This window comes from Camelus bactrianus, chromosome 12 (genome assembly GCF_048773025.1).
Source record: "Camelus bactrianus isolate YW-2024 breed Bactrian camel chromosome 12, ASM4877302v1, whole genome shotgun sequence".
Taxonomy (NCBI): domain Eukaryota; kingdom Metazoa; phylum Chordata; class Mammalia; order Artiodactyla; family Camelidae; genus Camelus; species Camelus bactrianus.
In genome coordinates, this window is record NC_133550.1 from 53,074,524 (window position 1) to 53,088,821 (window position 14,298).

The 14,298-nt window shown below is 43.4% G+C and overlaps 1 protein-coding gene across 5 annotated transcripts in view; it reads left to right on the forward strand.

Moving 5' to 3' along the window:
• Positions 1-14,298, forward strand: part of BBS10 (Bardet-Biedl syndrome 10) — a 142,027-nt gene that overhangs the window by 95,573 nt on the left and 32,156 nt on the right. The window contains exon 6 of one of the 5 annotated variants that reach the window (XR_835588.3): positions 3,134-3,501. The exons of the other annotated variants lie outside the window; for them this stretch is intronic. The gene's annotated coding sequence lies outside the window, so the exon portion shown is untranslated. Of the gene's footprint in view, positions 1-3,133; positions 3,502-14,298 lie in introns of those variants that run through there. 5 annotated transcript variants of the gene reach the window in all.

The window sequence follows — 14,298 nt, forward strand, 5'->3', positions numbered from 1 at the left end:
CCTAGCTCCATCTTCCTTCTCTAAGGTTGTGCTATCACAAGGGTGACAATGGGCAGTGAAAGGAGGGAAAGTCAGACTCAGACACCACTATTCCTGCAGTTTTCAACCTCTTCTCCCATGGGGAGTGCCGGCGGGCAGCCACCCCTCGCCCCTAGGCGGGCTCTCCTGCCAACTTATTGAGGATTATCCTAACTCTCTAGTTCCCTTTCATTTCCTCTCTTACACACGTTTTAAGTTTTGTTGCCAGAGAATAGATTCTTGTCTTGCACAGGAAAGGATTCAAGAGCAAAGCATAATAAAGTGAAAGCAAGTTTATTTAAAGAGATACACACCCCATAGACTGAGTGGGGTCTGTCTCACTCAGAGGGAGGACAGCTTAGGAGATGCACACTCCATAAGCAGGATGCAGGCCATCTCAAAAAACGAAAGGGAGAGAGAGAGACAGCAGTGTAGCAGATGTTTAGTTTAAAGTAAAAGCAGATTACACGCTTCATAGACAGAGTGCAGGCCATCTCAGAAGGCAAGAGAGAGAACGACCTCAGGGTGTGGAGTTGTTAGTTTTTATGGGCTCGGTAATTTCATGTGCTAGTAGGAGGATTATTTCAACGTCTGCGGGGGAACAGGCAGAGATTTCCAGGAATCGGCCCCCCTGCCCACTTTCTGACCTCTTATGGTCAACCTAGGAGCTGTCATGGCGCCTGTGGGTGTGCCATGAGGCTCAGGGTCTACTGGAGGACACATCTTCTGCCAGCTTGGTTCTAACCAGTTTGTCCAGTCCTCAATTGCTGTGTCATTCCTTCAGTGGTTGTGCCCTGCTCCCTTCCCTCCTGTCTCAGTTTTCTCTCTCTCCAGATGAGGCCAGAAGTTGTTTTTCATTAGAAAAATCTTACCCTAGTGACAAGCACGTTAACTTTATCCTGCTGAACCCTACCTCAACCTCCCCGCAGCACAGTACTCACCCCGGACCTTGTCTTTCACACGTAAAAGGCCCATTAATGTGTGAAATTGTTACTGAACAAAAGTTCGTGTGCCCAATACACAGTAAGGCCAAACAAACCGAACCGTTGGAGTTTGGAGCAGAGAAAGATTTATTAGATGGTCAGCAAAGAGAACGAATGGCTGATGCTCAAAAAAACCAAACTCTTCAATGGGCAAAATTTGGGATAAGGGCTGCAATGCGTGACTTTCTTCTGATTGGTTGGTGGTGAGGTAATGGGGTGGTACTAAAGTCGCCATCCTCCACCTGGATGGCCTTAGTTCCTGCAGAGGAAGTCAAAGATATTGTTATGTATGTTCTTTGAGGCAAAGAGGACCCTGCCCCAAGGCTGGGCTATTGTTTCTTAACTGCTTCTCCCTTATCTCTTCATTCCCTCCTTCCCCTGAAGTGCAGCTATTTGAATCTGCCCCTTGGAACTCAGGGAAGGTCAAGGAGCCCATTTTCTACAAAAAAAGAACAGGGGGCACACAGAAAGGATTTGTACCAGAGAGGACCCCACAGGGCCCTGCTCTATTTCAAAATGGAAATGAGAATTTTTTTTTTTTTCTTACTAATATAACGTCCACTTTTTTTCTGATTTTTACACATGGCTTCTCCTCTCCTCTTCCAGAGCTGTGTGCTTGCCTTGGGCAGAATGAGGACTGTAGCCATAGGAAGGCAAAGAGGAAGGGGAAATCAATATCCAGTTTTTGACTTTCAGAGCTGTCAGAAAGGAAATAATAGTCTTAAAAGCCAGTCTTTGTCAAGAGAGGAAATGATTTCTAAATTCCATAAGCCGTCGTTAACATATCAAGAGCAGAGACCAGCAACGGAAATAAAAGTATTATTCAGGGAGAGAGAACTGAGCGTAAGAAAAGTATCTGCTACAAAGGGGTCGGAGGATTAGAAGGTGACGGCGTGAAAAGCCCACCTTCTGACCCTGAGGGATTATGGGAAAAAGGAAGCAGGTAACCTTGTGGAACAGGTGGTGAAAGGAAGCTATGAGACACTTGTGTCCTCTCCAGGCTGAAGTTCTGGAGGCGCAAGGTCATCCAGTCAGAAAAAGAGAGCAGACAGCAAAGGGGCTTTTGTCCTTTTCTTAGCTGGAGCCCTTGAGGGAGACTACCATGCGGGGCGGGCTTCAGTGCCCTGGGGGTGGATAGAATGGGGTACACAAGGGTTTTGCAGGACAGGGAGATGTGCAGAGACATCTGAGGTAGAGCGCTTGACTCCTTGGAGTCTGTATATGGTTTGTGAGCAATCTAGACATTCCCAAATGCCCTTGGGGGGCTGCTGAAAGTAGATGACATTCAGGCTGGGGAAATTGCCACAGATGTCACAAGGTGGGGTTGAGGCAAAGAAACCCTGAGGCTGGGAACTCAAGGTGGGGTGGAGAACATCTGAGATTAGTGGCTGGACTTCCAGTGGCTGGGCTGCACAGCCACCAGCAAAGGGATGAGATGGAGCTGAGTGCCAAGGGTGACCTTAACCAAGCTAAGAGAACAGACAAAGCTGTGTTCCTCAGCTGCTAATGTTAGCAACCATCACCTGTAGGGTGCTTGGCAGGACCCAGACTCATCCCACCTTAATGGGTACCAGCCAGCCTTGGGTACACACCCAAGGACAGGACCAGGTGGCCAGCAGTAGAGACAATACAAAGACAGGCACCACTCCAGCCAGAGCTCCGTCTCCCCAATGCCAAGATGTCAGCATTCCTCTACACCTAGAGCCATGTTGGGGGAAGGGAGAGAAAGGAGCAATCCATCTTTGATAGGGAATTAAGCTTTAATTGATAAATGTTTAGTCCTCAAAGAGTATTTTCAGTCCAGTGTGCCCTTAATTGGAAAAGTTCATGTGCTCTCCCCACCCCTACATTGGCTGTTACTCAGTGGGTTGGGTCCATGAAGATTTGGTCTATGACAGAAAATTAAAAGTCACATGGTCTTTGTATATTTGAGTTTTAGTTTGTGTTCAGTTTGCAGCTTCATTCCTTGAATATTTCTCAGTAAATGACCAAGTTTCCTACAGAGATGAGTTCTGCAGCTCCCCCAGGATGCAGAAGTAGTTGCAATTAATTTTTAAAGCAAAAATATGTCTTCCCACTTCATCAGAAACCATTATTCCTTCTAAACTCCCTGTTTCTCATGTTTTATTTAGAAAGACCCGGAACTGAGAAAACACAAAACTGAGTCAGATCATGAAGCAATTCCTGGCACCTGCCCTCTGCAGAACTTGACTCCCGTAGCTCCAGCCACCCTTCCATGTGGTTCGCTGCTTGTCTGGAGGGAGCTGTCAGAGGTCTTGCTGAACACACTGTGTGGAGTGGTTCAGGTGTGTTGGGGGCCACATCCCAGCAGACCCAATTCTGTGATCTTTTCTAGTTTCCCTTCTGTCTCAGCCTCAGGTAACTGTCCTGCTGAATTACAAATAAATAAATAAAATTCCTCTTCTTCTTAGTTTGAGATAAAGTTGTAATTTTTCAAAGGGTAATTTAAGTAAGAAACTGAGGTATAATGAAAAAAACACACTAAAGTATTAAGAACCAGGGATTTTTTTTGGATTACAGATTTATTACAGAAAATGGGGGGAGATATGCCTGAGATTATCTCAGATGCACAGATTTTAAGGCATTCAGCCATGGCTTTTTTTTCTTCTTCTTCATTCTGCCAGATTCAGAAATACTTCTTATGATTCAGAAATAGTTCTTATGATTTTCTTCTTTCTTTAAGCAGTGGTGTTCATCTGGGATGGTGGTTGGGAGGGGCAGTTTTAGCCCCCAGGGGACATTTGACAATGTCTGGAGACACTTTTGGTTGTCACAACGTAGGGAGGGTGATGCTACTGGCATCCTGTAGGTAGAGGCCAGGGATGCTGCTGAACATCCTACCATGCACAGGGTAGCCCCCGCAACAAAGAATTCTCCTGCCCCGAATGTTAGTTTTGCTGAGGGTGGGAGACTCTGCTTTAAGGAGACACGTGGAACAACCCCATTTCAAGAATCATATCCAGCATGACAATTAATTACTATGGTCAAAGAACTGTTCTCACTGGGAAAGAGACAAAGTCACAATTCTATATTAACTAATCAATCAATCCATTCATGTGTCAAAATTTTGTTGGTATCTACTGCATGCCTGGCATTGCTAAGCAATGAGCAAGACAGACAGCCTCTTCCCTTGCAGAGTTTATGGGCAAGTTCAAAAGAGAATCCTTAAAGTTAAAATCATACAAATATAATTTAACTGTAATTGTGATAATTCCATAAACAAAAAATATGGGCAGATATAAGAAAGTACATATTCTGAAGGGAAAACTAGAACATTGTTATATTTTCTAAAAATGAATAAATTCAGTGAAAGAAATCTTAATGTTTTATTCCCTTGAACTTTCATCATGACTGTTTTCCATGACCAGTCTCCTTAGTCTTTCTTGGTTTACCAAGGGAGCACTGTGTCTCTCCTTGTTTTCAAAATGTTCATTTAAATCTCTTTCAAAATGTAAGAGTCTGTTGAAGCTTGTTTGCTGCTAAGCCCCAGCCCAGCCTTCCCTGTGGAAGCCAAAGCAATTCTGGGAAAGGTTGGGGCTGGAGGGCAACCTTGGGTTAATCTAAGAGTGAGACGGAAGTGACAGCCTCCAGGTTCCAGTGGTAATCAATTCCCTTTCCTGCATTAAGCTACTCAGTAAGCAACAAGACCCACAGTTAACAATTTGAGTCTATGATCTTTTCCCAGGGGTGTGGATTGGGGAAGTCTTCCCTGGGGGAAAGAATACTTAAGTTGAGATCAGAAGGATGAACTGGGCAAAGTTGGGGAGGATGAAGGCAAGCATTCCAATGTGCAGGTCTAGTAGGTCTAGTAGGTGTAGATTGGCATATCAAAATAATCCTTAGACCCAGAAAAAGGTTTCACTATGATCTCTTGCTTCCTGTTCTTCAGAGACACTTGATCCGGGATGTGTGGCCCTACTTGGGGGAGGGGAGTAGTGGCAGAATTGGTTTGACAGTGACTCACTGAACCATAAGCCCCAACCAGCTATCCTGCAAATTTATGACAACAAAATTATGACAACTACATACAAAACCAAAGCAGTGGGTATTCTCTACTGAGAATGCCTAAGAGTACTCAGCAAATGTTTATGTAGACCCGACTGAGGGCCACAGCAGGGCAGACTTTCATTTCCCTTTTGAGATCAAAGGTTCCGTGGAGAAGCTGAGGAAGACTATGGAATGCTTTCCTGAAAAACACACAGATGCACATGTGTCCAAACAATTGCATACGGTTCATGGGGTTTCCAGCTCCGAAGCACAGGGTAACACAGCTGCTCTCAAACTATAACAACGGATGAGGAAGAACATGCCAGTGGTGGGAGGTATTGTGTTCCGTCTCAAATGTAATGAGTTTGAGGTGCATATGGCAGGATATTCAGGTGGAAATGTCCCAGGAGCAGTTTAAACTGCTTCCTGGTTTTGTGCGATTTTCTAAGTATGTTTAAATCAAGAGGAAGTGGGTGGGTATGTATCGGTACAATGGGCCCCATCCCAAGGGTCCAGATTCTCTCGTGTTCTTATTTAGAAATTTTTTTCCTCAGAAAAATTTTCATTGTAGAAAATACGACCCAGCCTTTGCATTATTAAGGTCCTTTTCTTTTCTTTTCTTTTCTTTTTTATTTTGGAGGAAGTAATTAGGTTTATTATTTTTTTAAATGGAGGTGCTGAGGATTGAACCCAGGACCTCATGCATGCTAAGCATACACTCTACCATGGAGCCATGCCCTCCCCACAAGGTCCTTTTCATAATCACTCTCTATTTCAGAGCCTGATTAAAGAAAAGTCTAGCCATGTGGCTGGGGAGCCGGTCTGTGAGGAGGGGCTGAAATATTAAATGTGACTGAAAGAAATACTGAACAAATGGAGCCAGTCTTCCGCTCCCCACCCCTTCATCCTGCACAAGGGCTGGCTAAACTGCCCTCTGAGGAAGCCGAGTCTACAAACTGTGCCTTTTTTTGTTTTCTCTTTTTTCCCTTTCTTTCTTTCTTTCTTTCTTTTCTTTTCTTTCCTTTCCTTTTCTTTTCTTTTCTTTTCTTTTCTTTTCTTTTCTTTCTTTCTTTCTTTTCTTTCTTTTCTTTCTTTCTTTCTTGTTGTTGATAAAGTCTGGGGGCTGTGGAGTGCTAAAAACATGGGCCCCTAAAGATATCCACATCCTGTGGATGTTACCTTGTATGACCTGTGGCCTTACATCAGGCCATAAAGGCTCTCAGCAGATGTGATTAAGGATTTTGAGATGGGGAGATTATCCTGGATTATCTGCATGGACCCTAAAGGTCATCTCACAGATCCTTGTAAGAGGGAGGCAGATGGGACCCAGAGAGAAGAGGGGAAGGCAGATAGAAGAGAAGGAGGCAGTGTGACCGCAGAGGCAGAGGCTGCAGTGACGTGACCACGAGCCAGGAACACCGGCAGCCACCGGACCTGAAAGAGGCAGGGTGCAGTTGTCCCCTAGAGCCTCCGAAGGGAGCACAGCCCTGCTGACACCTCGATTTCAGCCCTGTGGGGCTGAAATTTAAGACTTCTGGCCTTCAGAACTGGGGGAGAATTAATTTCGGCTGTTTTAATTCACCAAGTTTGTGGGAAGTTGTTACAGTAGCCAGAGGAAACTAACTAGGGACTAAACTAGACAGTAGAAGGAGGGACGAATGGTCTAGATTGGAGCCTCTTTGTCTCAGGTTTTTCATGAAGTTTTCTGGTTTCCTTTCCATTTTCAACCTCAACTATTTCTGAATCCAAGTAAATCCTCCTCTCTCACCTTGACACTTGTATCGGAAAGCTCCACTGTCCTATATAGCCTGAGTAATTGATTTTGATTCACTGGTACAAAGTTCTCTTTTGTTTGTTTTGCCTCCTTCCCCCTCAGCTTATATTCCCTGCTTCCAAATAATCGTTTATTGTTTTGGAAGAATCAGTCTCTCTCTCTCTCTCTCTCTTCAGCCTCCTCCGCTCCTCTTGTGCTTGATCTTAAAATAAAAGTTACCTACAGTTGACAGCCTCCTCTTTCTTTTCTTGTGATTTCCTTCACTCAGCAGTGTGGAGCGGTAAGGCTGCTCTCCCCCGAGTGTTTGAAGCCACCCACACACCTCGAAGCACAGTCTCCAGCAGCTGACAGCACAACACAAGCCGGTGACAGTCACGAATGCCACCATCGTTAGTTCCACAAATCCTCTATGAAAATGGGTCTGTGGGATGTAAGAAAAAGGGGGAAATGGTATTTCATGATGGGAATTTTTTTAAACTGCAAAAATGGGAAATAAATTGGGCCAGATGATTATTTTAAATAACCTATGGTGAAAGTAGGAACTTAAAGCAAGTCTCCATCAAAGAATTTGAGGAATCGAAACAAGCCATGTGAAGTCTTTTTGCATGAAGACCTCCTAGTGCTTCCGGGAGAAACAGTATAGAGGGGACTCTAGGAGGATGGTCAAGAGATGGGGAACCAGGGGCTCAGGTGAGAACATCGTAACTCAGGGGTCAGCAAACTATGGAATGGGTCAAATCTGGCCCACCATCTGCTTTTGCAAATAAAGTTTCATTAGAACACAATCCTGTCCAGTCATTTACATATTGTCTACAGCTACCCTTGCCCTGCAACGGCAGAGCTGAGTAGCTGTGACAGAGACTATATGGCACATAAAACCTAAAACATCTACTGTTTCACCCTTTACAGAAAAAAAAAAAATATGCCAATCCCTGTTATAATGAAATGGTAGCAGCAGTTCGGGGTGTAGTAAATAAGCTCTAACAGTGAGAAATACGAAGAATTACCGAGGGTAGAGTGTATGAGTTTCTTAGGGCTGCCATAACAAATTATTGCAGATTGGGTGAGTTAAACAACAGAAATTTGTTCTCTCATAGTTCAGGAGACCAGAAGTCCAAAATTAAGGTGTGGGCAGGGCTGGTTCTTCTGGAGGTTCTGAAGGAGAATGGATTCCATATCTCTTTCCTTGTGTCTAGAGGCTGCCAGAGCTCCTTGGCATTTCTTGGCTTGTAGGCACGTGATTTCAGTCTCTGCCTCCATCTTCACATGTTCTTCTCCCTGTGTCTCTTTGTGTCTTCCCCACTCCTGTCTCTTACAAGGACAGGTCATCGACTTTAGGGCCAACCCTAAATCCACGATGATCTCATCTTGAGGTCCATAACTTAATCAATTACATCTGCAAAGACCCCTTCTCCAGACAGAGTCACATTCACAGATACCATGGATTAGGACTTGGACATAAGGTCTGGGGTTGTTTCTAATTCACCGACTGTTTTAATTCACCAAGTTTGTGGGAAATTCAATTCAATGCACCACCAAAAATCTGTTAGCCACGTTGGGGGAAAAGGAGGCAGCCTGAGGGCCTTGGTGATTGCTGTGAACACCATCCACCCACAATTGAATGTAACCTTAGGAGACAGTGCTTACATAAATATCTCATTAATTTTGACAAGTTTTCATATTTAAAGGAATATATTGAATCCACAGACAACCTTGAACTTTCATCTTATAATTCGGTTTTACTTTCTTTCCTTATTCAATTTTGTGTCACTCAGTTTTATGGTCTACATGTAGAAAATGTGGGCGATTTAAGCTCTTGTGGCCCTAAAAGCAGCCGAGTGAATGCAAGACAGACAGTAAGAAGTGGAGAAGCAGCTGAGGACCAGGAAGTTGGTTCCTGCAACCTCTGTTGTTGACTCTGACAAGAGAAGCATTACCTTGGGAAGCTGTTGGAGAGCAGCAGGGAGGGAGTCCAGAGAGTCCTCTCAAGGCTGCAGGAACCTCTTGTCAGAGCGGTTTTTGTTTTTGTTTTTGTTTTTTTTTGTTTCTTCATCTGTGACTTGAAAACAAAGAAGTGTGGTTGCGCTCATGGTGGGTCTTATCTTGTCCTTTGTTTTATTCTCTTTACCGGATTCCAGTCCAAATTTGGGTGGGGAGGGAAGGCAGGGCATGTTTCTACTAGGATTCCTTCCTGACCAGAATTCACAAGCAGGGGTGGAAAGCGGAGAGGGAGAAGCCGCCGTCAAGTTGGCACTCTTCTGAGAAACATCTGAGTGGAAGTGACAGTTTTTTCAGAGGGATTGTCCTTGACGGGCACTAAAACCAGGCTGGAGTGAAAGAATCAGGGAAATTAGGACTCCTCTCCCAAGAATGGGAAATGACATTACCTTGAAGATGTGCCAGAGGAGCCCTGGGGCATGAGAAGTGAGGCAGCCACAGGCAGTGCCCACCTAGGGTGCTCTGTACTCCTGTCTTTCTGTTTGAAACACCTCCAGTCGCCTCTGTTGTCCTGTATGAACCTTGTCTATTACCTCCAGGAGCTGGGACAAATCCAGGCTCCACCATCTCTTCTAATTTTCAGATATTTTCTAAGGATTCACACCATGGCACACCAGTTTCTTGAGTCTTTGCTCATTTATGGCAGAGTTTTCTGCATCCATTCAATTTGACTTGCATTTTCTAAGCTGCACAAGCCTAGTTGAAACGAGGTCCATAACAGTAATTTAAGGAGATGGAGGAAGAAGGCACTTCTCTGAATGTACCAGAGGGGAAATACACTTTTTCCTTTACCATCTTAGAGTTTCTGGCTGACTGACATGAGACAGATTTAACTGGAGAAAAGCATATGAACTTTATTTGCATGCACGTGGGAGCCCTCATAAGAAAAGTGAGGATCCAAAGAGGGGACCGGGCCTATATGTTTACATACGAGGCTGAACACAGAGTAACACTTGTGGAGAAAGGTGGCTAAACTATGCTAGGTTTACTGTATTGGAAATTAAAACTGAAAACTTAAAATGTAGATTAAATCACTCTAAAATAACAATGAGAAGGTTGTTATGTGTGTTAACATAAATACACTTTTGTGCGAAATAACTGTATCTGTCAAAACTTTTTTTTGTAAAGAAGAAAAGAAAATCCTGCCAATGAACCATAAAAGCAGAGATGTGTGCTTCCAACTTAGCCATCTCAGTGGCCTCCAGTCAGCCCCTACCCCTTCCTCAAAGAGACCCCAAAGACAAATGAGTATGTTAATTCCATTTGTGGCCTTTCCCACTGGTCAGAATCACCGGCATCTCTTACTTCCCTAATGCTAGAGGAATCCTCATCATGATAGATCGATTTCCAAATTAATTAATTAATTAAATAAGGAGATTAAAAGGTTATTTTAACAAGGTCCGTTTGTACAGCTTGCTCTCAGCCTCCACAGCGTTTCTGGTGATAAGAATGTGTCTTCCTCCCGGCGCAGGGAGAGCACCTTTCACGTGGAAAGTTTCTCTCTTGCTTTTAGGGGAAAAGACAAAAGGTCAGCATGCCCTTCTGGCATCAGCTGTTTTTTCAAGAGCCTCTAGCTCAAAATAATTAATATGCCAAAGCAGCATATTTTGGGGTGACATGCCCCAGATTGCCTTCGGTGCCCACCTATTCTGCTGGAACTATCCCTCTTCTCAAATTTCTTTCATCAAATTCCAGTGTATCGTAATTCACAGGCTAATGCACAGGCATGGGAGTCAGAGAGACCTGGGTTTAGGTCCTAGTTGCACCGCTTGTAAGCTAAGAAATCACAGCTGACACTAGTACAACTCAGGGGTTAGCAGGGGCCAACCCTCATGCAGTCGAAAATTTGCGTATAAATTTACAGTCAGGTCTCCGTATCCACGGTTCCGCATTCAACCAACCTCAGATCATATGGTACTTGAAGAAAATCCACATATAAGTGGACTCTCACAGTTTAAAATCCATGCTGTTCTGTAGCTGATTTCTCTAAGCCTCTTTTCCCTCACATGTAAAGTGAGAATGTGATAAAAAAAAAATGCCTACTATTTAGAAAGGAGTTATAAAGAGACTGGAATGCTCTCATAAGAAAGGCTTGATTGCAGGGTTGGCCTTTGGCTGGTATCTGGGAACCTGGATTTTGGAGGGGTTTCACCATTTCCTAAATGATAACAGTGCTTCACTGGGCCTAAAGTGTTTGTCAGACACTTGTGGTTTATGCTGAACATCTCGTTTCCTTCTGGGAGTCTGGAATTTTGGTCTGTGCTTAGCAGAGAGAGCCTACACCACCAGTCCCCCATTAAAAACCCTGGGCACTGAGTCTCCAGTGAGCTTCCACAGTGGACAAAACTTGTCATTTGTTGTCACAACAAGTTGCTATGAATTAGGTACATCTTCTGTGACTTAGAACCCTTGGAATCCTGTGCCTGGTTTCCTCCAGACTTTGCGCTGTGTGCCCTTTCTCTTTGCTAGTTTTGCTTTGTGTCCTTTCACTGTGTTAAATCTCAGCCTTGAGTAAGGCTGTATCCTGAGTCCTGTGTGTCCTCCTAGGGAGTCACTGACACAGGGTTGGTGGGGAGAGGGGTGGTTCTGAGGACTCTTGTCTTAGCCCATTGCAGCTGTTATAACAAAATACCACAGACTGGACAGCTTGTAAACAGGAGAAATTTATTTCCCACAGCTCTGGGGTTGGGAAGTTGAAGATCAAGGTCAGAGTCACATTCGGGAGAAACCCTCTTCCTGGTTCATAGCGGGTTCCTTCTTTCTGTGTCCTCACTTGGCTGAAGGGGTGAAGGATCTCTGTGAGTTTGTTGTTGGGCTCTGTCCCATTCAAGAGGGTCCCTTTACAATTTAAGCACCTCCCAAAGGCCCCACCTACTAATGCTGTCACCTCGGGGGGTTAGGATTTCATTTTAGCAAACTCCCAGGAAAACTCCTCCGTGGGTCCCTGTTTCTCTTCTTTCTCCCTTCATCTCTCTGTTCTTCATCAGAAATGTCCGCGACCCACTTGAGGGAGGAACAGGAAGCTGTATGATCAAGTCAGAATTCTCTCTGGCACACAGGGAAGAGGAAATGACACAGAACCTCCACACAGGAATGAGTTTTGTTCTGACACGTTTCTGAATTTGTGTTGCCCGTTTCAAAGTAATCGCCTTGAGAGGCTCCACTCTTTATTACCAAAACTCCAAACACATTAGGATATGTATTTTTGTAACTGGCAGACTAAACACTGTTAAAAAAAATTCACTGCATCCCTTTGTGGTCACACTCCATAGATACAGCTCTGACCAGGTACCCCTGCGACTTTCAGGATTTATCTCTTTAGTTGTCCGGTCCTTCATTGTTCTCAGCTGAGAGAGGACTGGCTTAGTGCCTCTCAGAGGGCACGGGGGCCGTTCTGTAGGGCTACCGGTGACCACCAACAGTGCTAGGGAGCCCTGGCCTTGACATACGGAGGTACAGGAGAAGGTGGAAAAGGAAGGTAGAAAATTTTAAATATATATATAGAAGAGCAAAACAGTAAGAGTAAAAAGGAGAAGGCAAAAGAGAAGAGAGAAGGAATTATAAAAAACGAAGCACTTGTTGAAAGCAGAGGAATAGTTTATGACTCAGATTCTCCAACCTCTGAATGTAGTTCAGTCTGTTACTCAGGTTTAGAGTTGGTTCCCAGGCAGCTGGTGAAAGGGGCTGGGGGTGGGGGTGGGAGGAGGAGGTGGGAGGGTGTGAAGTGGGGCTGCCCAGAGACACTAGGTTTTGGTTTTATTATCCACTGAGAAGTTTCTCTCTTGATGATTAAACTGCTCAGAGAAAGTCAAGCTATGAAACAAGCTACCCAATCTATCAATAAAGAAATCATGTCCTTTCTTTTTAAAGTTCTGAAATCATTCATTATCTGTGGTGTGACAGTTGACTACAGTAGAATTGTCATATCATAAATGGTGGATTAGGGATGGATGAGTGGACTTAGTGGGTGGACAGGCCCTTTTGTAACTGAGAATACAGTTTGATTAATAGAAGGAAAAGCTGGGGAACAAAAAAGAAAATCAAAGGGCAAAGACTACTCAAAAAAAAAAAAAAAAGAAAGGGAGAAAATTTGATGTCGAGAACTTTAAAAATAGGCTGTAGGTTTATAATGATATAAAAAGAAAAAAAATCCGTTCTCTTCTCCTACCCAACCCCACTTCTAAATTTCACTGATGAAATAGGCAAAAATCACTCCTACATGTGGCTGCCGTGTGTGCGTGTGTGTGTGTGTGTGTGTGTGTGTGTAAACAATTTATTTCAGTTACCTAAGTACCTGGTACGATTCACACTGTACATTTGCCTCCAGAGTGTGAAATAAGTTAGATGACAAATGATGGACTCAGAAATTGCTACTGAATAATTTTTACCTTTAGCTTTAATACAAGCCTTTAAAACAAAAACATACAGGGAACTGGTATAAAGTCTGGTTGGAATTTTTTCTTTTCATTTTTTTTCCATTACTCATATCCAGAAACAGGCTGTCTGAGGAATTAATCTGAATATTCTGTCATCTTGCACATTATTATTTGATTTAAAAAAAAATAGCTTTGCTATTGAATCAGAGAATCTTGAAGTCCCTAAGAAAAATCAAGAGATTACTTATTCTTTATTAACAGATACGTCTTACTATTCTACTCAACATTTTCATGTAGGAAATTTGTTTGAATAGACTAGTTTGAAACCAGGGTCACTGGGCAAAAATAGAAAAGTGAAAAGCAATGATGTACTCTAATGATAATTGAAAAAAATTTGTTCTCAGGTGGACGATAACATATGCTAGTGTTTCTAATATTCATCAGTTAGATGTCTTAGGAACACAAAAGACTGCAAAAGGCTCATCCCTCCGTTAAAATGTTTATCATTGGCTTTCATTTCATAAAATGAAAATTCCTACTAAAACTATTCATAGGAATATAAAATGTTAATACACTTGTTACTACCTTCGTACCTTGGTACCTAGTTTTGTTATGATGATCTAAATTAGTTTGCAGTCTTGACTGCACATTAGAATCATCTGGGGAATTTAAAAATATATATATATATATCTCTCTCCTGATGCCCAGGCAGCAGCCTAGACCAGTAAATCACCAATAAATCATAATCTCTTGGTGGAACTTGGTACTTTTTAAAGCATCCCAGGCGATTCCAATGTTCCATCAAAGTTTTGATCACCAGTTTAAGTAGTCCCTGATCAAGCCCTACTTCGATCATCACCTTTGTTAGAATCATTCCCTCCTCTGCACTAAAGAGAGAGCACATAGCAAATCGTATCTTTGCAGGTCAGGTCCGTGTTGCATTGTTTTTCATTTTTCAGCACCTGAGAGGTGCTCGATAACTCAAAGACTGAATGAACACACGTATTTCCCGGCAGGGCCGCGGAGGAAGGTTACCACCATTTTCAAGACAGCAGATTCCTCCAGCACATCTAGAGAGACAGTGTGACTCATTTAGTTACATTTTACAGCTCTGAGTCACCTGGCACTAGGCCAGTCAAAA